The following is a 15925-nucleotide window of genomic DNA, read 5'->3' as shown; positions in this document are numbered from 1 at the left end:
GCGAGCAGGACACCAAACGCGGAGGCTGACATATCCTGTGGCCAGGAACTTGGCAACTTGGGTACTTGGGAACCAGGAACCCAGGCTATAGGAGCTATTGCTTTTCTAACTTCTCCCGGCCAAGGTGTGCGTGTGCGCGAGTGTGGGTATCCTGGCTGTTGCTGCTGCTGTAACGGTGTGTGCTTTGTGCGTGTGTGAGTGTGTGCGTAGCCGTGTTGTTGGCCAAACAAAAGCCAGAAGAAGTGACGAATAAATTCATAACCGCGCGCTGAACACACGCTACCTGAAAATATACATTTCGCAAAAAGTACTACTCTCACTTTAAACCTAAAAAATTGTTTAGACGCGCAGGTGAGTTGAATCCGTATGTGCCAAAAATGGTTGTTATGAAAGGACTCGCGTGGCAGGCTAGCAAATAGTTTAATTTCCGGTCTGGCCATCAGGCGCACATCCGGTTTCAGTTTTATTTCCGTCTGTGCTCACTGCTCATTCACATGTTCCAGAATGTATCTGCCAATTCTTAAATTAATTTCATAAATAGGAATAGGATTTTTAAATTTTAAACGGCAAGGCTTTTTTTTCAGAAGTCCCAACCCTAAACTTGAACATTTAAGCAGTATTTTTATTATTTCTTATAAAACTTCGGATTACTTGAGAATTTTGCAAGACCTTGAGTCGTTACTGCCAACTTTGTAATAGCTGGAAAAGTGCTTGCAAAAAGAATAAATGGATTGCAGAAGTCCCTGTCTGAATTTGATAAAACACCATTACACAAAAGGTATTGATTCCTGGTCCTGGCCCCCCCAACTAATTCCAAACGTATTAACCAGGCTTATGTCTTAGCCCTTGGGGGCTTTGAGAAAAGACGGCGGACAAACACCTCACAGGCTGCAAATAAAACAACTTAATGAAGCAAGAAATTGAAAACATTATCAAGGCGATTAATTATTGATACTTTGATGTTGCTGGCCCCCGTCTAATTAATTTATAATTAAGTTAAGCATCTTCTTGGAGCCCTCTCTTTGGATCTCCCTGCTCGAGCTTTAAGTCCAGGATGAGGAGCAACTTTAAGCTGTCTTCGGCACCTGCTTCAGCAATTTCTGCGATTGAGACTTTATGGACGTGACCCGCCTGCCGTATCGATTGCAATCAGATTGTTCGGCTGGTTGGGATGGCTGGGGTGAGGCTTGGCTAATGCCTGCTCCTGGCCAGCCAACTGTCATTACTCTTGGCCCTAATCCCTGGCCGAGTTTGCGCCGCTCCACTCGAACGGATCCCGAGCCCACAGCTGAGCCCCTGCACTTACACCTGCCATCGCGTCTGGTCGAGGTCTGCTCCAAAGTGCTTTTATTATGCCATTTTAATTTAGATTCCTATCAATCAGTAATAAGCATTGTGTCCACCCGCACAGACAGCAAAAAAAAGCGTTAAAAAAGAAGAGATATTAGCTATTAGGGTCAGGAGCATTAGCTTAATATCCGCTTGATTTTTATTACAAAAACTTAATTCTATTGGATTTCCACACTCAGCGGGCAAAGCGAAAATTGGGTTTAAAGTGAATTCCAGACTTAGGAGGCCAGAGAATTTTGGTTTTCTCATTATCCATTTAATATTACTCATAATTCAGAACATGGAATGTATTTTTCCCATTTGAAGGTTGAAACGTCAATGTCATAATTTACAAATTCATTTGATTGTTTTTACAAGACTCACAATTTGTATTGATATTTCCCACTGTTTTCGCCGAAAGTTTTTATAGCATTCGAAAGGAGTAAACAAAGTTGTTTAGTTTTCCTGTTTTGAGCGGATATGCAAATCAAGCGGCAAAACTCATTTCAGTTTCCCCACAAAATCGCCAACAACAAGAAGACAAGGGAAAAGTTAACCAAAACAACAAATGCTAGGCGAAACTGATGAAAAAAAGGAAAACTCATTCGGATCGTTTGCATAAATTTGCGTCTTATTTTGTTGGCAATTTATATGCGCAGCCGAGTGACACACGCATTTTAATTGAAAGCAAATAAAAGACTCTATAATACATAATATGACAAGCCATAATCCTGACAGCAACAGTTATGCATGCTGACAGCTCGCAGCGTAGGGAAAATGTGGGCAAAAGCGTGCCGAAAACTGGGTCGGAAAAGCGGGGGAAAGCCGGAAAATGGACAGCAGACAAATGCTGACGGGCTGGCCAGCCCAGCGAGCCTAATGGCATTTTAAACAACTGAACGATGGCCAGTTAGCCCGCTTTTCCCACCCATGTGTGTGCCCGTCGAAATGTATTCATTAATGTCGTCTGCAAAGTCAAAGTGTTTAAAATGTTCAACACGCCCGGGGCACATCCTGGTATCCTTATATCCTTATATCCTTGGCCCATCAAGTACACCAACACACGCACGCACGTGTGCAGCCCCAGGATGCCCGCAAAAGGATTAGGCCCTCTGTTTTGGCCCTGCCTAGCAGACTTGGCTCATTCTGGTTGCGCTTTAATCAAAAGCAGAAATTAATTAACTTTGTGCCGAGGATTCCAGACTTATCTCTCCACGGCGTGTGTTGTGAATAATGAACGATTCCCGGACTCTCGGATTGCGAGATGCAAAATACCAAATTGCCGCTTCATTTGCACAACAATTTTTAATAAAGCAGCAGCAAAGTGAGCGAATTTTTTCCCGTCGACGACTTTTGACCGGATTTTCCGGACGTAAACAAGCGGAGGACCCAAAAAAAGAATAACCAAAAAACTGCGGGCCAAAGATAAAAAACGCGTAAACAAATAACCGACATAAAGCGCATAAAGTGAATGATGCTGGCCACAGGCGCAAATATTTATTTTACATTTTTAAATAAGTCGCTCACATTTGTTGTATTTGGCCTTATGTCGACATCCCATTTGATATATACACATAAAAAACTGGTGCAGAGTAAAAAACTCCGCTTATTTACATGGTTCTTATCTGCTTTAATGCGTTTACTCATAACATTCAATTTATAAAAACATACTGTTGATTTATGAACTAAGATAAAAGACAACATACAAGAAATATCTAGCTGACTTTCTACCTTTCGTTTTTTAAATCGGTCTTATATTAATACCTTTATTATTATATTATATATCGCTTATCAGTCTTTTAAGCATCCAAAGATGTACAACTTTGTTTTTGATATTTATGGCTTTCAGTGGGGAATTTAACTAATTGAATTTCGTTGGCATGTCCACTTAACACGAAACTCGGAGGCCATTCCCTTTTTTTTGGTCCTTTTGCAAGTTACGCATGCAAAACTGTGCAAAGTGCAGACTTACGCAAAAAATCGAAGGCTTCTAAGTGGAAGGAGTTGAAGGATATGAGCACTGGGTGGGGGTGGGTGAATTGCGCCCCACTCACATTTTCCAGCAGGATTCTGTCGTGCAGTGGAAATCGCTCCGTTCACTTGTCGTTTGCACGCTTCTCTATTTACTTTCTGCGGCTCGACGAATTCCCAATTAAAATGTTTGCCCACAGTTCTGGGAAGTAGGTAGTTTGGAGCAGCTCTTGTTCACTGGTAATTTGCATACGTGGATGCGTGACTATGTCCCGAAACACAATTTCTCGTTACGGCCCCATGAAAAGCAACTATCCGACTCCAGGGTGGAAAAAAAGTGTTGGCTGGCAGAAATAAATTACACTTTTTCGCTCGATTTTAATCCTGGAAATGCTGAATTTTTCCCGTGAAATACTGCGAACTTTGAGTGAATTAAAGAGAGCTTTGACGTAAATTACTTTTATGTCTTGCAGCTTTTTAATTTATTTGACGGAACCGAAATAAATTAAATTGGAGTTTCAGTTGATATCTATAGACTATATTAATATTTGGAACTAATTTTTGCGTACTGAGTTACTAGATTAGAAACACTTTTACATAAGTAACCGTGAAAGTTAATTATTGTGTTACGTAAAATTATTTACCTGTCCCTTCTGCCAACACATATTTTTATTTGACAGTCTAATTTAGATATTACTGCTAGGAAGCCTGCGAAATCCATAGGGATTCTGCCCACTTGTCTTAACTTGGCCAAATCGCCGCAAAAGGGACAGTGACAAAATGCTACAAATTTTACAATTTCCCTGTGCCATTTAAGGTCTTTTTCTGGAGCTGCGTTGTCCGCCGGCTGTTGGCCTTGCCATTACCGTAACGCGGACTAGCTGTAATATCCGGGCGCCACAAGAAGCAAGGAGGAGCAGGGAATAGGATACCTAGGATATATAGGCCATCCAGGCAGACAGTGACAGAAGGTAGCCAAGGCACTGCGTTACTAGGACGCCCTGTGTTTACATTTTGTTAAACGCGACCCTGACCCGCTTCCAACTCAGCCCTAGGTGTTCTGCTCCTGCTCCTGCTCCTCCTAGTCCTTACCCAGTCCCTTCTTAGTAATCGCTCAAAGCAGCTGATAATGGCTCCACTGGCTGCTGACGCCCTTCCAATCCTCCCAGCCCAACCACACTTGGAAAAAAAACATTTCTAAATTTTAACAATTATTTTTAATTTAAAGAATAACCATGTACTTTTATAGATAGATTTGATATGGTTTGATTTCCTCTTCGACCGCTTTCAATGCGAATATATTGCATTTTGGTCCTTGTAATGAATGAAAGGACCTCTTTCTCATTGTGCAGAAAGGCAAACAAAATTTGCCGCATTGTTTGGCCGTTCTAGCTCTGAGTTCTGCGCAAAATTGACATTTTATGCCCTTTGTGTGGGTGGAGCCTGAAGTGGATTTCCTACGGGTGGATTGCCGCATCGACTGGGGCTGGGCTGGCCTAATGAAATATTTGAGCCAGCTAAGAGTCGTGTTATGAGCGCAGCTTACGCTCTGTGCTTTGATTAATGTAATTGGCGCCCAAGGGTCACGGTTACAGGGGAGTTTGACACTTTGAACCGGCCGATCTGGCTGAACTGGCCCTGTTGTGTACTCGAGATGATTAATGCATGTGCCCATCCAGCGGGCAACAGGCTGAGCTTAAAGTCCAACAGAAAAGGTGAGGCCCTGAGATGGCCTAACTGAAAATCGAAAGTAATTTTACAGAAACGCAAAAGTTTCCGAGCGGAACCTTGGGCCAGCGAGCTGTTTACCAGAAGTTTTAGGTAAAGTTGCCTTATTTTTTGGCCGTTTTTTCCCCTTTTTTTGGCTGACACAAACTGATATCGCTACAATGCAATGTGGAAACCGAGCGCCGAGCAACAGTTTGGCGAAAAGTTGGCACAAACATTTATCAAACGAGCTAAGCAAAAGTTTTCGACCCCCGAAAAGCGCTGTAAAAACGGAAAGGGGCAAAAACTATTTGCGGTTCGTTGACAATAAAATACCCTTTATGGCTAAGTCATTTACTCAGCAGACCTTCTGCGTTCTTTTGGGGAGCTGGGAAGCTTTATTATTGCATAAATATTCCCCTCAATTCGGGCTCATCTCTCATCTTGTTTGTCAACCCAAGACATTAACTTCCTTATCGAAATGTATTCAATTTAGTTTGATTGCTTCAGCTCCAGCCATCGCAGGGTATTAGTATCGCATCCCCAAGTTGGCGCAACTTTTTTTTGGCTTTTTGTGATCGCTGGGTGTTCTCTACAAAGTCGACATTTTTTCGCTTTGTTGTTCCTGGTTTCGTGGCTGCGGCTCCTGCGGTTTTGTGGGTATCCTTGTACCGCGATGTTGCCACAGCTCATGTGCAGGACGCAAATTACAAGGCGGTTGTGCCGGTTGGGCAATTGCCGCTCCCAGAAACAGCCAAAAGGATTGACAGTTATTAAAAATGAAACGAGGCAATTACGTTCTGGTTTGGCTGCCAGTTGTTTTTGAGGCGTGTTTTTCTGGCATGTTTAACGGGCGCTTACATTTGCATACTTCTCGGTGCGGCGATGTCTATATGGGTGGCTCTACATTAGGGTGGGCCAAAGGACTCTCAGGACTATCGATTTTGTAGATTTCACTTGGTGTGTTTCGAATTTCAATGAATTAAGATGTATTTAACATGCACCTGCTTATAATGTTGCTAAAACACATTGTTGATGATATTGATGGGACACCCAGTCGTATGCGTAATATTATATCTTCACTAGAACGATGCTAGATATTAGGGAGCACTTATTAACCCCACATATAAGAGGTTATCTCAACGTAGTGAACTCCATGCGGACTTTAAATGTATTGTTGCTCAAGTGCTGTACGTGTGACACCCTACCAATTTGAAAGGATTTCCCAAGTGCTCGTTGTTTGTTTGTCTGAGTGCGCCTTTGCTTGTGTTTGTTTGCGTGGCCGTGCATATGCTGATTGGTGCCAAGCCTTCGTCTTATCGCAGGGCCCTAAAATTGGCAAAGCCAAACGGCACAACTCGAAACTTTTCACTTTGGCTGCGAAGCTTGGCCATAAATCAAATATGTGTTTAAATTTAGCTCGTTACTTCTTTTTGCCTTTTTATTTGGCTCATTTTTCATGGCGCAGCAGCATTTTTGTGGCGCATTAAGCGTCGTTTTGCCAAAATTCCGGCCGCCCCATTCCCGGGAAATTGAATTTCGTATTTCGTTTTTGCCGCAGACTTTAGTTCACTTTATGTGCAGTCATTTCTGTTGGTCGACCCACCAGCCAGGCCAAATCCCAGGCGTGTGCTTAGCCAGAAAATGAATGAAAATGGCGACGAGGACGAAAGCGAGGATGAGAACCATATTAAGCGCGGGGTCGGCTGACTGGCCATATGCCAACGTCTGTTTGGGCCACTCCCCTTACAAACATATAGTGGGCCAATTAAATCGAGGATTGGCGTGTGTAATTCGACCGACTGTTGCTCCTGGCGGCCCTTGAACAGAGAGAGAAATGTGTTTTAAAACTACTTTAAATTTACGAATAAAAAGGATGTTTTGTATATATGTTTTGTATAGCACTGTACTTCAAAACGTTCAGATACTTATATTTAAAGGCTATGCTTTAAACGTGAACCGAACGTAAAATGTTTCGTTTCATTTAAAAGATCTTTAAAGGATGCATGAAAAGTTTCAAAATTCTCACTTTAAAGCAGCCATATTTAAATTGCTCCGTTCAAGAAAGCTATCCACGATTTTAAGTCAGCCTTTTTGCCCTCAGTGAAGTTGCTCAACTTACACTTCCGCAGATAGCGAAAAACTGAAAACTTTGCATAATAATGAGCAGTTTATTTGCCATCCCGTGTGCATGTGTGTGTGTGCGAGTGCGATTGTGTGAGTGGTTTCCGGTTACAAGGTCCTGGCTTGTTCGTTTCCCGATTTTCCCGGCCACCCACAACAAACGAAGCCGAATTCAAAGGCCCGAAAAACTTGGCCGGATTCTCGTGTTTTTCTTCCATTTGCTGCAGAAATTGTTTCGTTGTTTTGCTAGCTGCGCCGCTTTGATCAGATTAGTCCTTTTTTTACTCCGGGGGTAAGGGAATGAATCATTTTGCTGGAGGCCATTGATTTAAGGACCTGCACCTGAAGTTTTGCTTAAAGTGCTGGGGCTGCTGAGCTCGAGAATGGTTGAAAACAAATGTTTGGTTTCTTTCTAACAACTTTCGTTTGTTTTAGGCCATGTGTGTGCTGTGTTTTCCAAGTGGCTCTGTTTGCCATGCACTTTGTCTGCTGTCCGAGGAACTTTCACAGCAGCATGTTTGCCGAGGTCTTTTCGGTATGTGGTGAAGGCAAACCACCCACAAAGCACCCACCATCCACTATCCACAGTCACAAGCACAGCAGGCGGTACTCTTGCCAAACAAAACGCACATCAAATTTGCATAATTTTGCGCAAAGTAACGTTTTGCACAAACAGAGGGAACCACATTCGCATTTAACCACCCGAATAGCATATCCTGCCTACACTTCCCCCCAAAAAATCCCAGCAACAGGCAGCAGTTCCAAAATGCGTGTAACTTGTGGAGCGCATTAGTTGGTGGATTTTATGAGCCATTTTGCATTTAACATGTGCCAAGCAGTGAAATCACTTCTTCAGCCCGTTGAGCGGGGTCCTTGGGCTAATTAAAAATACAGTTCGCCAGATATAACAATGATTTTAAAATGAGCTGTCGGCTGCAGGATGTGCGGCGTGGAAAATGGGGAAATTCTTTGAGTTGCCGTCAACATGTGACTGCGTAGGTGGCAGCCACCACCACCCTGATTGACTGCTCCTGTCAACTTATTAAGTCAGAAATGTATGGCATCGGAGCCCACGCAGCTCACACTTTTCGAGTGAATTATTAGCATTTCTAAAAATATCGCTGCGTGGGAAAGTGAAGCTTGTCAGATTTACTCAGCGAAATTTTTCCGGCTTTCTGGGTCAAAGGTTGAACTGTTTCTGGAAACGAGATGCCGATTCTGCTCTCCACATTGTGAAATGTTGAATACAAATCTGATTACAAAGCATCTTAAAAAAGCGCCAAAGATTTCAGATTTTAATTAAGTGCTCTTCACTTCAGTGTGTGAATCTGTGACTGCGATGTGTAAATTAAAAGTGTATGTTAAATACAGCGTGAAATAATCCATGCACAGTTAGCATTTCAATTTATAAACTGGGCCTATTTACTTAGTATTACTGATTATTCTACCAGTAAAAGTAACTGAAACTTAAGCATAACTTGTTCCTAACTTTTGAGAGACAATGGCATTGGTCCAAGGGCAAGGATTGCACTCTTATTAAAAAATAAATCATTGCTAAGGTCAACCCAAACCGAGAAATGGCATTCAGTGTCATTTTACTAAAAGTCTTTCGAAATAAGCTTCCTGAAAACACAAAATTTCAGTCCGGGCGCTGTAAATAAAATACTTGAGGTGCGTCTAGCCCTCGTGACCTTAGGCATACAAATGTGGCTATGTGCGAACATACGCCTTTGTATTTTGTATAAGCATCCCAGCAGTCAAGTGTTGCCTTGACATTGAGTGGCGCGCCAACTGTTAATGATGTGGCCTTAGCTGCACTTGTTGATCCCCTCGGGCGGCGTTGGCCACACTGGCAGGCTCACTCCCACTCCCACAGCGAATGTTAATGCGAATGGAAATGGACGGGGCGAATGTGAATGTGAATGCGAATCGTTTGCGGTATCCTGCCATCCGGGCACTTTGCGCCCCGGCAATCCGTATTGATTATTGCGTTTATGGCTGGCAACTGGAGCATAAAGGCGAAATCAAACACAGTACACATGTATCCTGGCAGCGGGGATCTAAGGTCCTGGCATTGTGGCTCGCACCAAGTGCAAACACAAATACTAGTTCGCTCGAGTCGTAGCAGGTCGCAGCTGTCTTTGATAGCAGGTAAATCAATATTTTCCAATATAAACGCATGAAGGCAATATGTTTTTTTGTGCCTCTGGGCGAAAATCTTATGGCACACAAAGGCAGCTCAAAGACTCCCGCATGCAAATCAAAGCCTTTTCCTTTTTATTGTAAATAAGGAGAGAAATTGGAAAGGAAAGGGCACAAAATCGAATTGTTCGCATAAGCAAGCTGTGAGGAATTTTTATAAGAAACCCTAAAAAACACAAATAAAGGTATTTTCTTACTGAATAGAAATCACTATTTCTGGTTAGTTATTTTGTAAAAATATATTTGACCTGCGCAAGCATTTTAAATATTTGCAAGGTATAGAAAATATTCTGTATATCTGCTTTTATTTCAATCTGAACTCATTTTCCTTAAATCTGAGCTGGAATATCTGGAGTAAAGACCTGCAATGTGCCCTGATTTACATTTCGGCATGGCAATGGCAAAAATCATCAAAGAATATTAGATTTTGAAATTTGATTGCCAAAAACTCTCGTCTCTATTGATGTGCCCTAAAATCCTCACTCAAGGACTATTCAATTTCGATATCATGATTGTCGAGAACGTCTCGTTTTCCCAGAAGACTCCCCTTTAAGATAAATTCCACTAGTTGACGCTTCTGCGACACTATGAGTTGCAGCCCTGGTTTTTCCCGAAATCAACTGGAGTGCGGAAAAACGTTTCCCAGAACCGGAAGTGCCGAGAACCTCTATTGGGGCACTTAAATCCGCTCATTAGGCAGCAGCTGCAGCAAGTGGCAGCTTAAAATGATATTTATATAAATGCCTTCTGCCGGCTGCTGGCAGAGGGATAATGCGACTCTGGACGCACCCCTTTCGGATGGGCGGAATATAAATTAGGGGTCTAATGGGTGCGATGGCAGGAATGCCAATGGGTGTCTCCACCCCGAGGCAGGCACGGAAAAACACGTAGCAGCATTGTCAGTTCTCCGCTGCAATAGCGTGCTGCATCCTATGGGCTGCTTATTAAGGTACTGGCATTTTCCATTACAACTTGAGTGGTGCTGGTTGGAGCAGCTGTCATTTGGCATGCCTCGCTGCATTCTGGCTACTTTTCTTGCCCCTCCATTATTATTTATTTCGAGGTGAGGCAGGAGGCGGAGGCAATATGATCTGGGACTACGCCTTGAGAAAACATTATTAACATTGGCAGCGTTGCTGGGAAATCCTAAAATAACCATAGCCCCCAGCCAGAACGTCGAGTGTCGAGAGGAATGGAAATTGTCGTTTTCATGTGGGGAAAAGGGCCTTGAAAAATGGCAGGCATCATGGCAGCCAAGGTTATCATTATTGCTAGGCTAAAGTGGACACACACACGCGGATATGGGATATGGGGATATGCCATATAGCGTATAGCATATACTGTGCACAACTTGTTGCTCCGGCCTCTTTATCCCTGTCGTGCGCGCTGATTATCCTGTTTTCTTTCTCCCTTCGGGTTTATTAGAAAACTGTCAGCAACTCTCCGCATGCTCCGGCGCACACTTGACATTTATTTATGCAAAAATGTGAAATCATTTGTGAAACTTGCCGTCAACGCACAGCATCCACATCCACACACACGCACATCCACTTGCACATACAGCTCGCCTTTCACCCACAAAGGCCATCAAAAGGGACTCGATTGCGAAAGGATCCACGCCTCGTTGAATGTTGCCTACAAGTCAGTGGTGGACCGTAGAAAAAAGTGCGGCCCATGAATCAAGTGTTTTTTGTCTGCCTTTCTCGTCCTCGCATGGCTAAAACGTCGTCAAAAAAAAGTGAATGCCGCTCCACAAGTGAATGGTTTTCTTTTTTCGTTTCCACTCTGAGCTTTTCCTGCTCGGAAAGAGTGGCTGCTAATAACTGATGATTGGATAAAAACTGGGCTAAGCTACCGCTACCCAAACCAATTTCTGGGAATTCCTTAATTTGCTGCCATAGGAAAACTAAAAATATTTTCCAGTTCCTTGGTCTTCTGTTGTACAGAAAAGTTCTTTCTCTTACAGTAACATTTGAAAAATGTCCTTGCTAATTGGCAGGACTTGTTTGCTCGACCAGTGCTGCCAAGCAATGTCACAAAGCAGATCTGTTTTTAAATTCATAAATTGTACCATACAATTCAATACCAACTCGGCTATTTTTGGGTCAAGAGCCAAACAAAAGTACAAGTCTGCATATAATCTCCAGAGACTTGAAAACAAAGCAATATAAAATTTAATTTTGCCTTTCATTGTGATTTGTGTTGTAAAATGTTTTATGACACCTAAACAACTTTCGTGAAGCCCCTAGAGATTTTACGTACAAGTCATTCATCTCAAGCCCTGCTACTTGAAAACAAGCTATTAAGACAAGGAGAAGCCATCAATCGTAAGAAAGGAAAGAAGACTTCACGCCTGATTGTATTCGTTACACATAATCCTTGGAGCCTGAACGCTCCCCCAGCCCCCTGCACATGGAACTAATTTCTTTTGTCGCATTCAAATCAAAGGCACACGTGTGTCCGGTGCTCTTCCGCCGCCAGGAAGCGAAATCCGGCTGAAAGGATGGCTCATTAGACAGGGCGGCGCTTCAAGTGAAATACTTGTTTGCCAGCCCGGTTATTGCTCCATCAGCCAAAGTACGCTCTTTGTCATATTCCGTCTATTGAGTGATACAGTCATTTGCCCATAAGTATGTCTTTACCTATTCGATTGCAGAGAGAACAATATGTAGATACTTATCCTGTATAATTTACTTACAAACAACAATTCATACCTAAAAACTGCTGACGTTGTCGTAATAGTATGTTCTAAATATTAGTTTGGCCAATCGAAGTTATTATTCGAAATTTATGGCCTTTTCTCGCAGTGCACAACTAAAAGCTGTAGCTGAAGGAGTCACTGGGAGCAGGCCTTAACCCGAAATGCCTGGACGCATATCGGGCGCAAATATCTTTGGCACACTTCACTTCACTTAGACAAACAAGCGGGCGACAGCGGCGCTGAAGGCCGAATGAAGGGTGTGGGAGTGATTGTTGGGTGGGGGGCACCAACAATGCCTGGCAATAGCAATATAGCCCTGTTGTTGATTGAACAAAACAAGTTAGCAGGGGATCGAAGTGAAGTGGCTACGTGGCCAGGGTTAGCTTCTCGCCCAGATCCAGACGCAGAGCTCCCGGCACGTTCGTCCAGGATGTCTGACTGGCTGGCTGACTAACCGACTGGTTGACTGCTTGACTGGAAGACCGGCAGTCTGGCAATTTCAACGAATTTGGCAGTGCTTCATAATTTCACTCCGGCCTGGCTTTTGCATACTTTCGGCCAAGTTTTTCGGCTGTGGCCCGTGTGCTTGAGTGACTTTGATGCTGTCGAAAATGGACTCGTAGTTGGACTTAGACATCCTCAGATGCCTTTGTGTAATTTATGCCCTTGTTTTTCGAGCTGTCGACGGCCTGGCCTGACAACGAACGACATCGTCAGCTTCCGGCCAACAACTACATTTCTCATTTACTAATTTAAATAAACTTTCAACAACACAGCTCCGAGTCGCCCAAAGTTTTGGCCACAGAAATTCTGCATTCTGAATGTGCCACTTGAACGTAATGAGGATGTCCTGCGCCAAAAAATATGCCCACACCATGGCCATGGTATCCTTCAATTTCCGCACATACAATTTGCTGTTGCATACTTAGGGGCGCCAAAATAAGGAGCACCATTGTGAGGAACTTGAATGCCCCAGGGAAGGCGCGACCGCAGCCCAGTTGGCCAACTTTCATAATTACGAGAGTAACGACAACAGCCACAAGAAGCCTTCAGATCCAGCCACATCTAGTATATATCTTTGTGTATATATATTCTGTATACACATAGCTACAGCTATAGCAACAGCAACAGGGCCGCAAATGCCACAGCCGTCGAAAAGTTTTCAAGTCAGCCGAATTTATGATAGAAATATACTTTCCCTGCACTTTGGGGGCTTAGTAGGTACTTAGTACCCGGAGTAAATGGAGAAAAGTCAGCTGTTGTGATAAAGTATTAATAGAGAGGGTATTTCGCAAAGGCCCCATTCAAACAGAATCGATAATGGAAAGTGTCACGAGCGCTCAATTAAATTTACATATTTCCTAGGCTAAGCAAAAATGTTCTAAAATAATACAATTATCCCCTTTAGAGAAACTATAGATCGAGGAGCGTGGAAATTAAATTTACGTAAGTTAACTAAGATTGATTCAGCTCGAATGAAAATTGATAAATTTGAAACATAGGGATTGCAGGCCTGCCTGCCTTTCAGGCGAAGGGCCTTCCACCCGGCCGAATATAACATTTGATTTATGCCCCACATTTCACATTCGACAGCTGTCTAATGCCAGGACATGCTCACCACAACTCCCCTCCGCTCGTATCCTTGCAGACCTCCAGTCCCAGCCACGCAGCCCGATTTCAAATCGAAAGCCAAAAACCGAATGCACATCCACGGCGCACAACAAATCGAGCAGCACGATGCCGACTCAATGCTGATGATGATTTAGATGGCAAAGCATCTGGAACCGTAGGTGTAGCCATAGTCGAAATCACGAATCCCAGTCTGTTTATGAAACTGAAGGCGGTGGCGGCTGAACGGAAATGAAATCAAATCGCACAGGTAATTTGTTGCCACAATGGCCAGGTGAGAGGCCTGCCTACAACTTACTGCGGTATTTCTGGGCTTACACGGGAAAAAACTAGGACAAGCTTTGGGTTCTCATCATTTGATTATAGAAATCTTTTATACAAAATAATTTTTAAGAACCTATATTAAATGTGTTACTGTCTTGTATAAAAAAGTTTCCTTTTATAGAATATATACCAATTAGGTCATATTTTTCCCCAGTGATTCTCCGTAAGCCCCGAATGAGTATGCATTACAAATGATGGGATTACACTGCGCAGATGATTAGGTTTGAGTTGCACAATCGAGGACCCGAACAATATGCGATGCCTGCGGCATTCCACAGGCCAAGAGTGGAGAGTCCTGGCAAGGATGTGCGGTCGAATAATGGCCTCCACTGGCGTCTTTCAGTATCTGCGCGTCCTGGGATGGCAAACCGCAGCAATTACTTCTATTCCTTTGCCATTGCTGGCGGATCAATTTAAATTGTGGGGTTCAATAACAGAATGCCTTCGCTGCGGTTTGCCACGCCCACGCCGCCTTTGATTAATATGTATGTTAAATACGTTATCATGAAAAATGACTTGAGGCTGTGACTGGCCACGCGGCGTATGCGCAATATGTTACACAACGAAAACATCAAACGCAGGGTGGTGTTTACTTTCCTCGATTTGTCATAAATTACCAGGGCTCTTGTTGATTTTTGCGCGACCTTGTAATCAATATGGCCCAAGGCTCTCGCCTTTCGCGGATTTAATTGAATTCGCCCCGGACAGACGACCACGAAATCGGAGCTGGAATCGCGTGTAATTAGCGCTTCATCAGACCGAATTAGTCCAATTTGCCATTTCAATTCGCTCACTCCCGCTAGAAAGTTAAAACCAATTTGACAGACCATATGAAAAATGCATCAATTCGGATCGCAATCAAATTAATGAATATAAGTGCTGAATATTTCATAAATAATAAAGCAGCAAAGGGCAAACGAGTGGGGCGGATTGTGTGCAATTGTGGGAATTAAATATGTGTCTGTCTGCTGGTCTGACATTTGACCTTCCTTCAGCGCAGATTTGTTTAATTTTCCGAGCGAATTAAGGATTGAAATTTGCATTCGCAATGAAAGGTTATATACGATTTTTCCCCGTTTCAAATAGTACTTCCTTTATCCTCTGCCTTTTCATATATTTTCACATAATTATTATCATATTAATATGAGTAACTGAACTTTTTCAATTAAAAATACCTGCCAACAGAAGACTTTTTAGTTGAGTAAATAGTAAGTTCGGATATTTCCGTATAACTTTTATGGTATTCCGCATTAAGTAGGAGCATGTGGAAATAACCTGCTTTTGTGCTATTTTCCTCCGTGAATCCCCGAGTACTTGCACTGCAATTCACAGGACTCCGCCTCCTCTGTGGTGCCATGCAGGGAATGTCGGAATGGCTGTGGTGGTGGTACTGGGGTCCGGAGGAGACAGCTGAAGGCGCCAGGGAAATGGGTTTCTGCAGCACCGCAGACAGACAGCTGCGACAGCGCAGACACATGTTATGTGTGGCACGATAAGTAAGCACAACAACTGGAGTACGACAGTGCGAGCAATAACTGTAATGACAGCATACGCTCAAGTCATGGGTATCGATGGTAGACATGATTATGCGTATTGTTGAGAAGGAAATGGATTAAATCCAGGTTGCAGGTTGCCTGGATGTCCTTGGCAGAAAGTGTGTCTTGTGCTCTTTAGCATATTTATGACAATTTATTTAGTTTGCGCTCATATTTTTAATTGACTTTGCTGACGGGCCACGAGGTCGTCCTTCCAAGGACGAGTTGAAGGCAGCTGGGCGGGAGGAGTTGAAGGTAGAAGTTAGAAGGCCAGAACGACATTGAATTCGCATTAGATGCGCTGCTAAAGTTCATGAGGCCGTTGAGCTGCTTTTATGGCTTGTTTAGCTGGCCGACAGTTCGACATTGACATTGACATTGGTACATCCTTCATGCATATGCT

General features: G+C 43.2%; 1 protein-coding gene across 2 annotated transcripts in view; it reads left to right on the top strand.

Moving 5' to 3' along the window:
• LOC117139709 (regulating synaptic membrane exocytosis protein 1) overlaps nucleotides 1-15925 on the top strand; it is a 63683-nt gene continuing 47758 nt past the window's right edge. For both annotated transcript variants that reach the window (XM_033302225.1, XM_033302226.1), the window contains exons 1-2: nucleotides 1-351; nucleotides 13683-13913. The gene's annotated coding sequence lies outside the window, so the exon portion shown is untranslated. The remainder of the gene's footprint in view (nucleotides 352-13682; nucleotides 13914-15925) is intronic.

The sequence above is a fragment of the Drosophila mauritiana genome, chromosome 3L (genome assembly GCF_004382145.1).
Source record: "Drosophila mauritiana strain mau12 chromosome 3L, ASM438214v1, whole genome shotgun sequence".
In the NCBI taxonomy this organism is placed as follows: domain Eukaryota; kingdom Metazoa; phylum Arthropoda; class Insecta; order Diptera; family Drosophilidae; genus Drosophila; species Drosophila mauritiana.
This window is presented reverse-complemented; position numbering and strand designations above follow the sequence as displayed.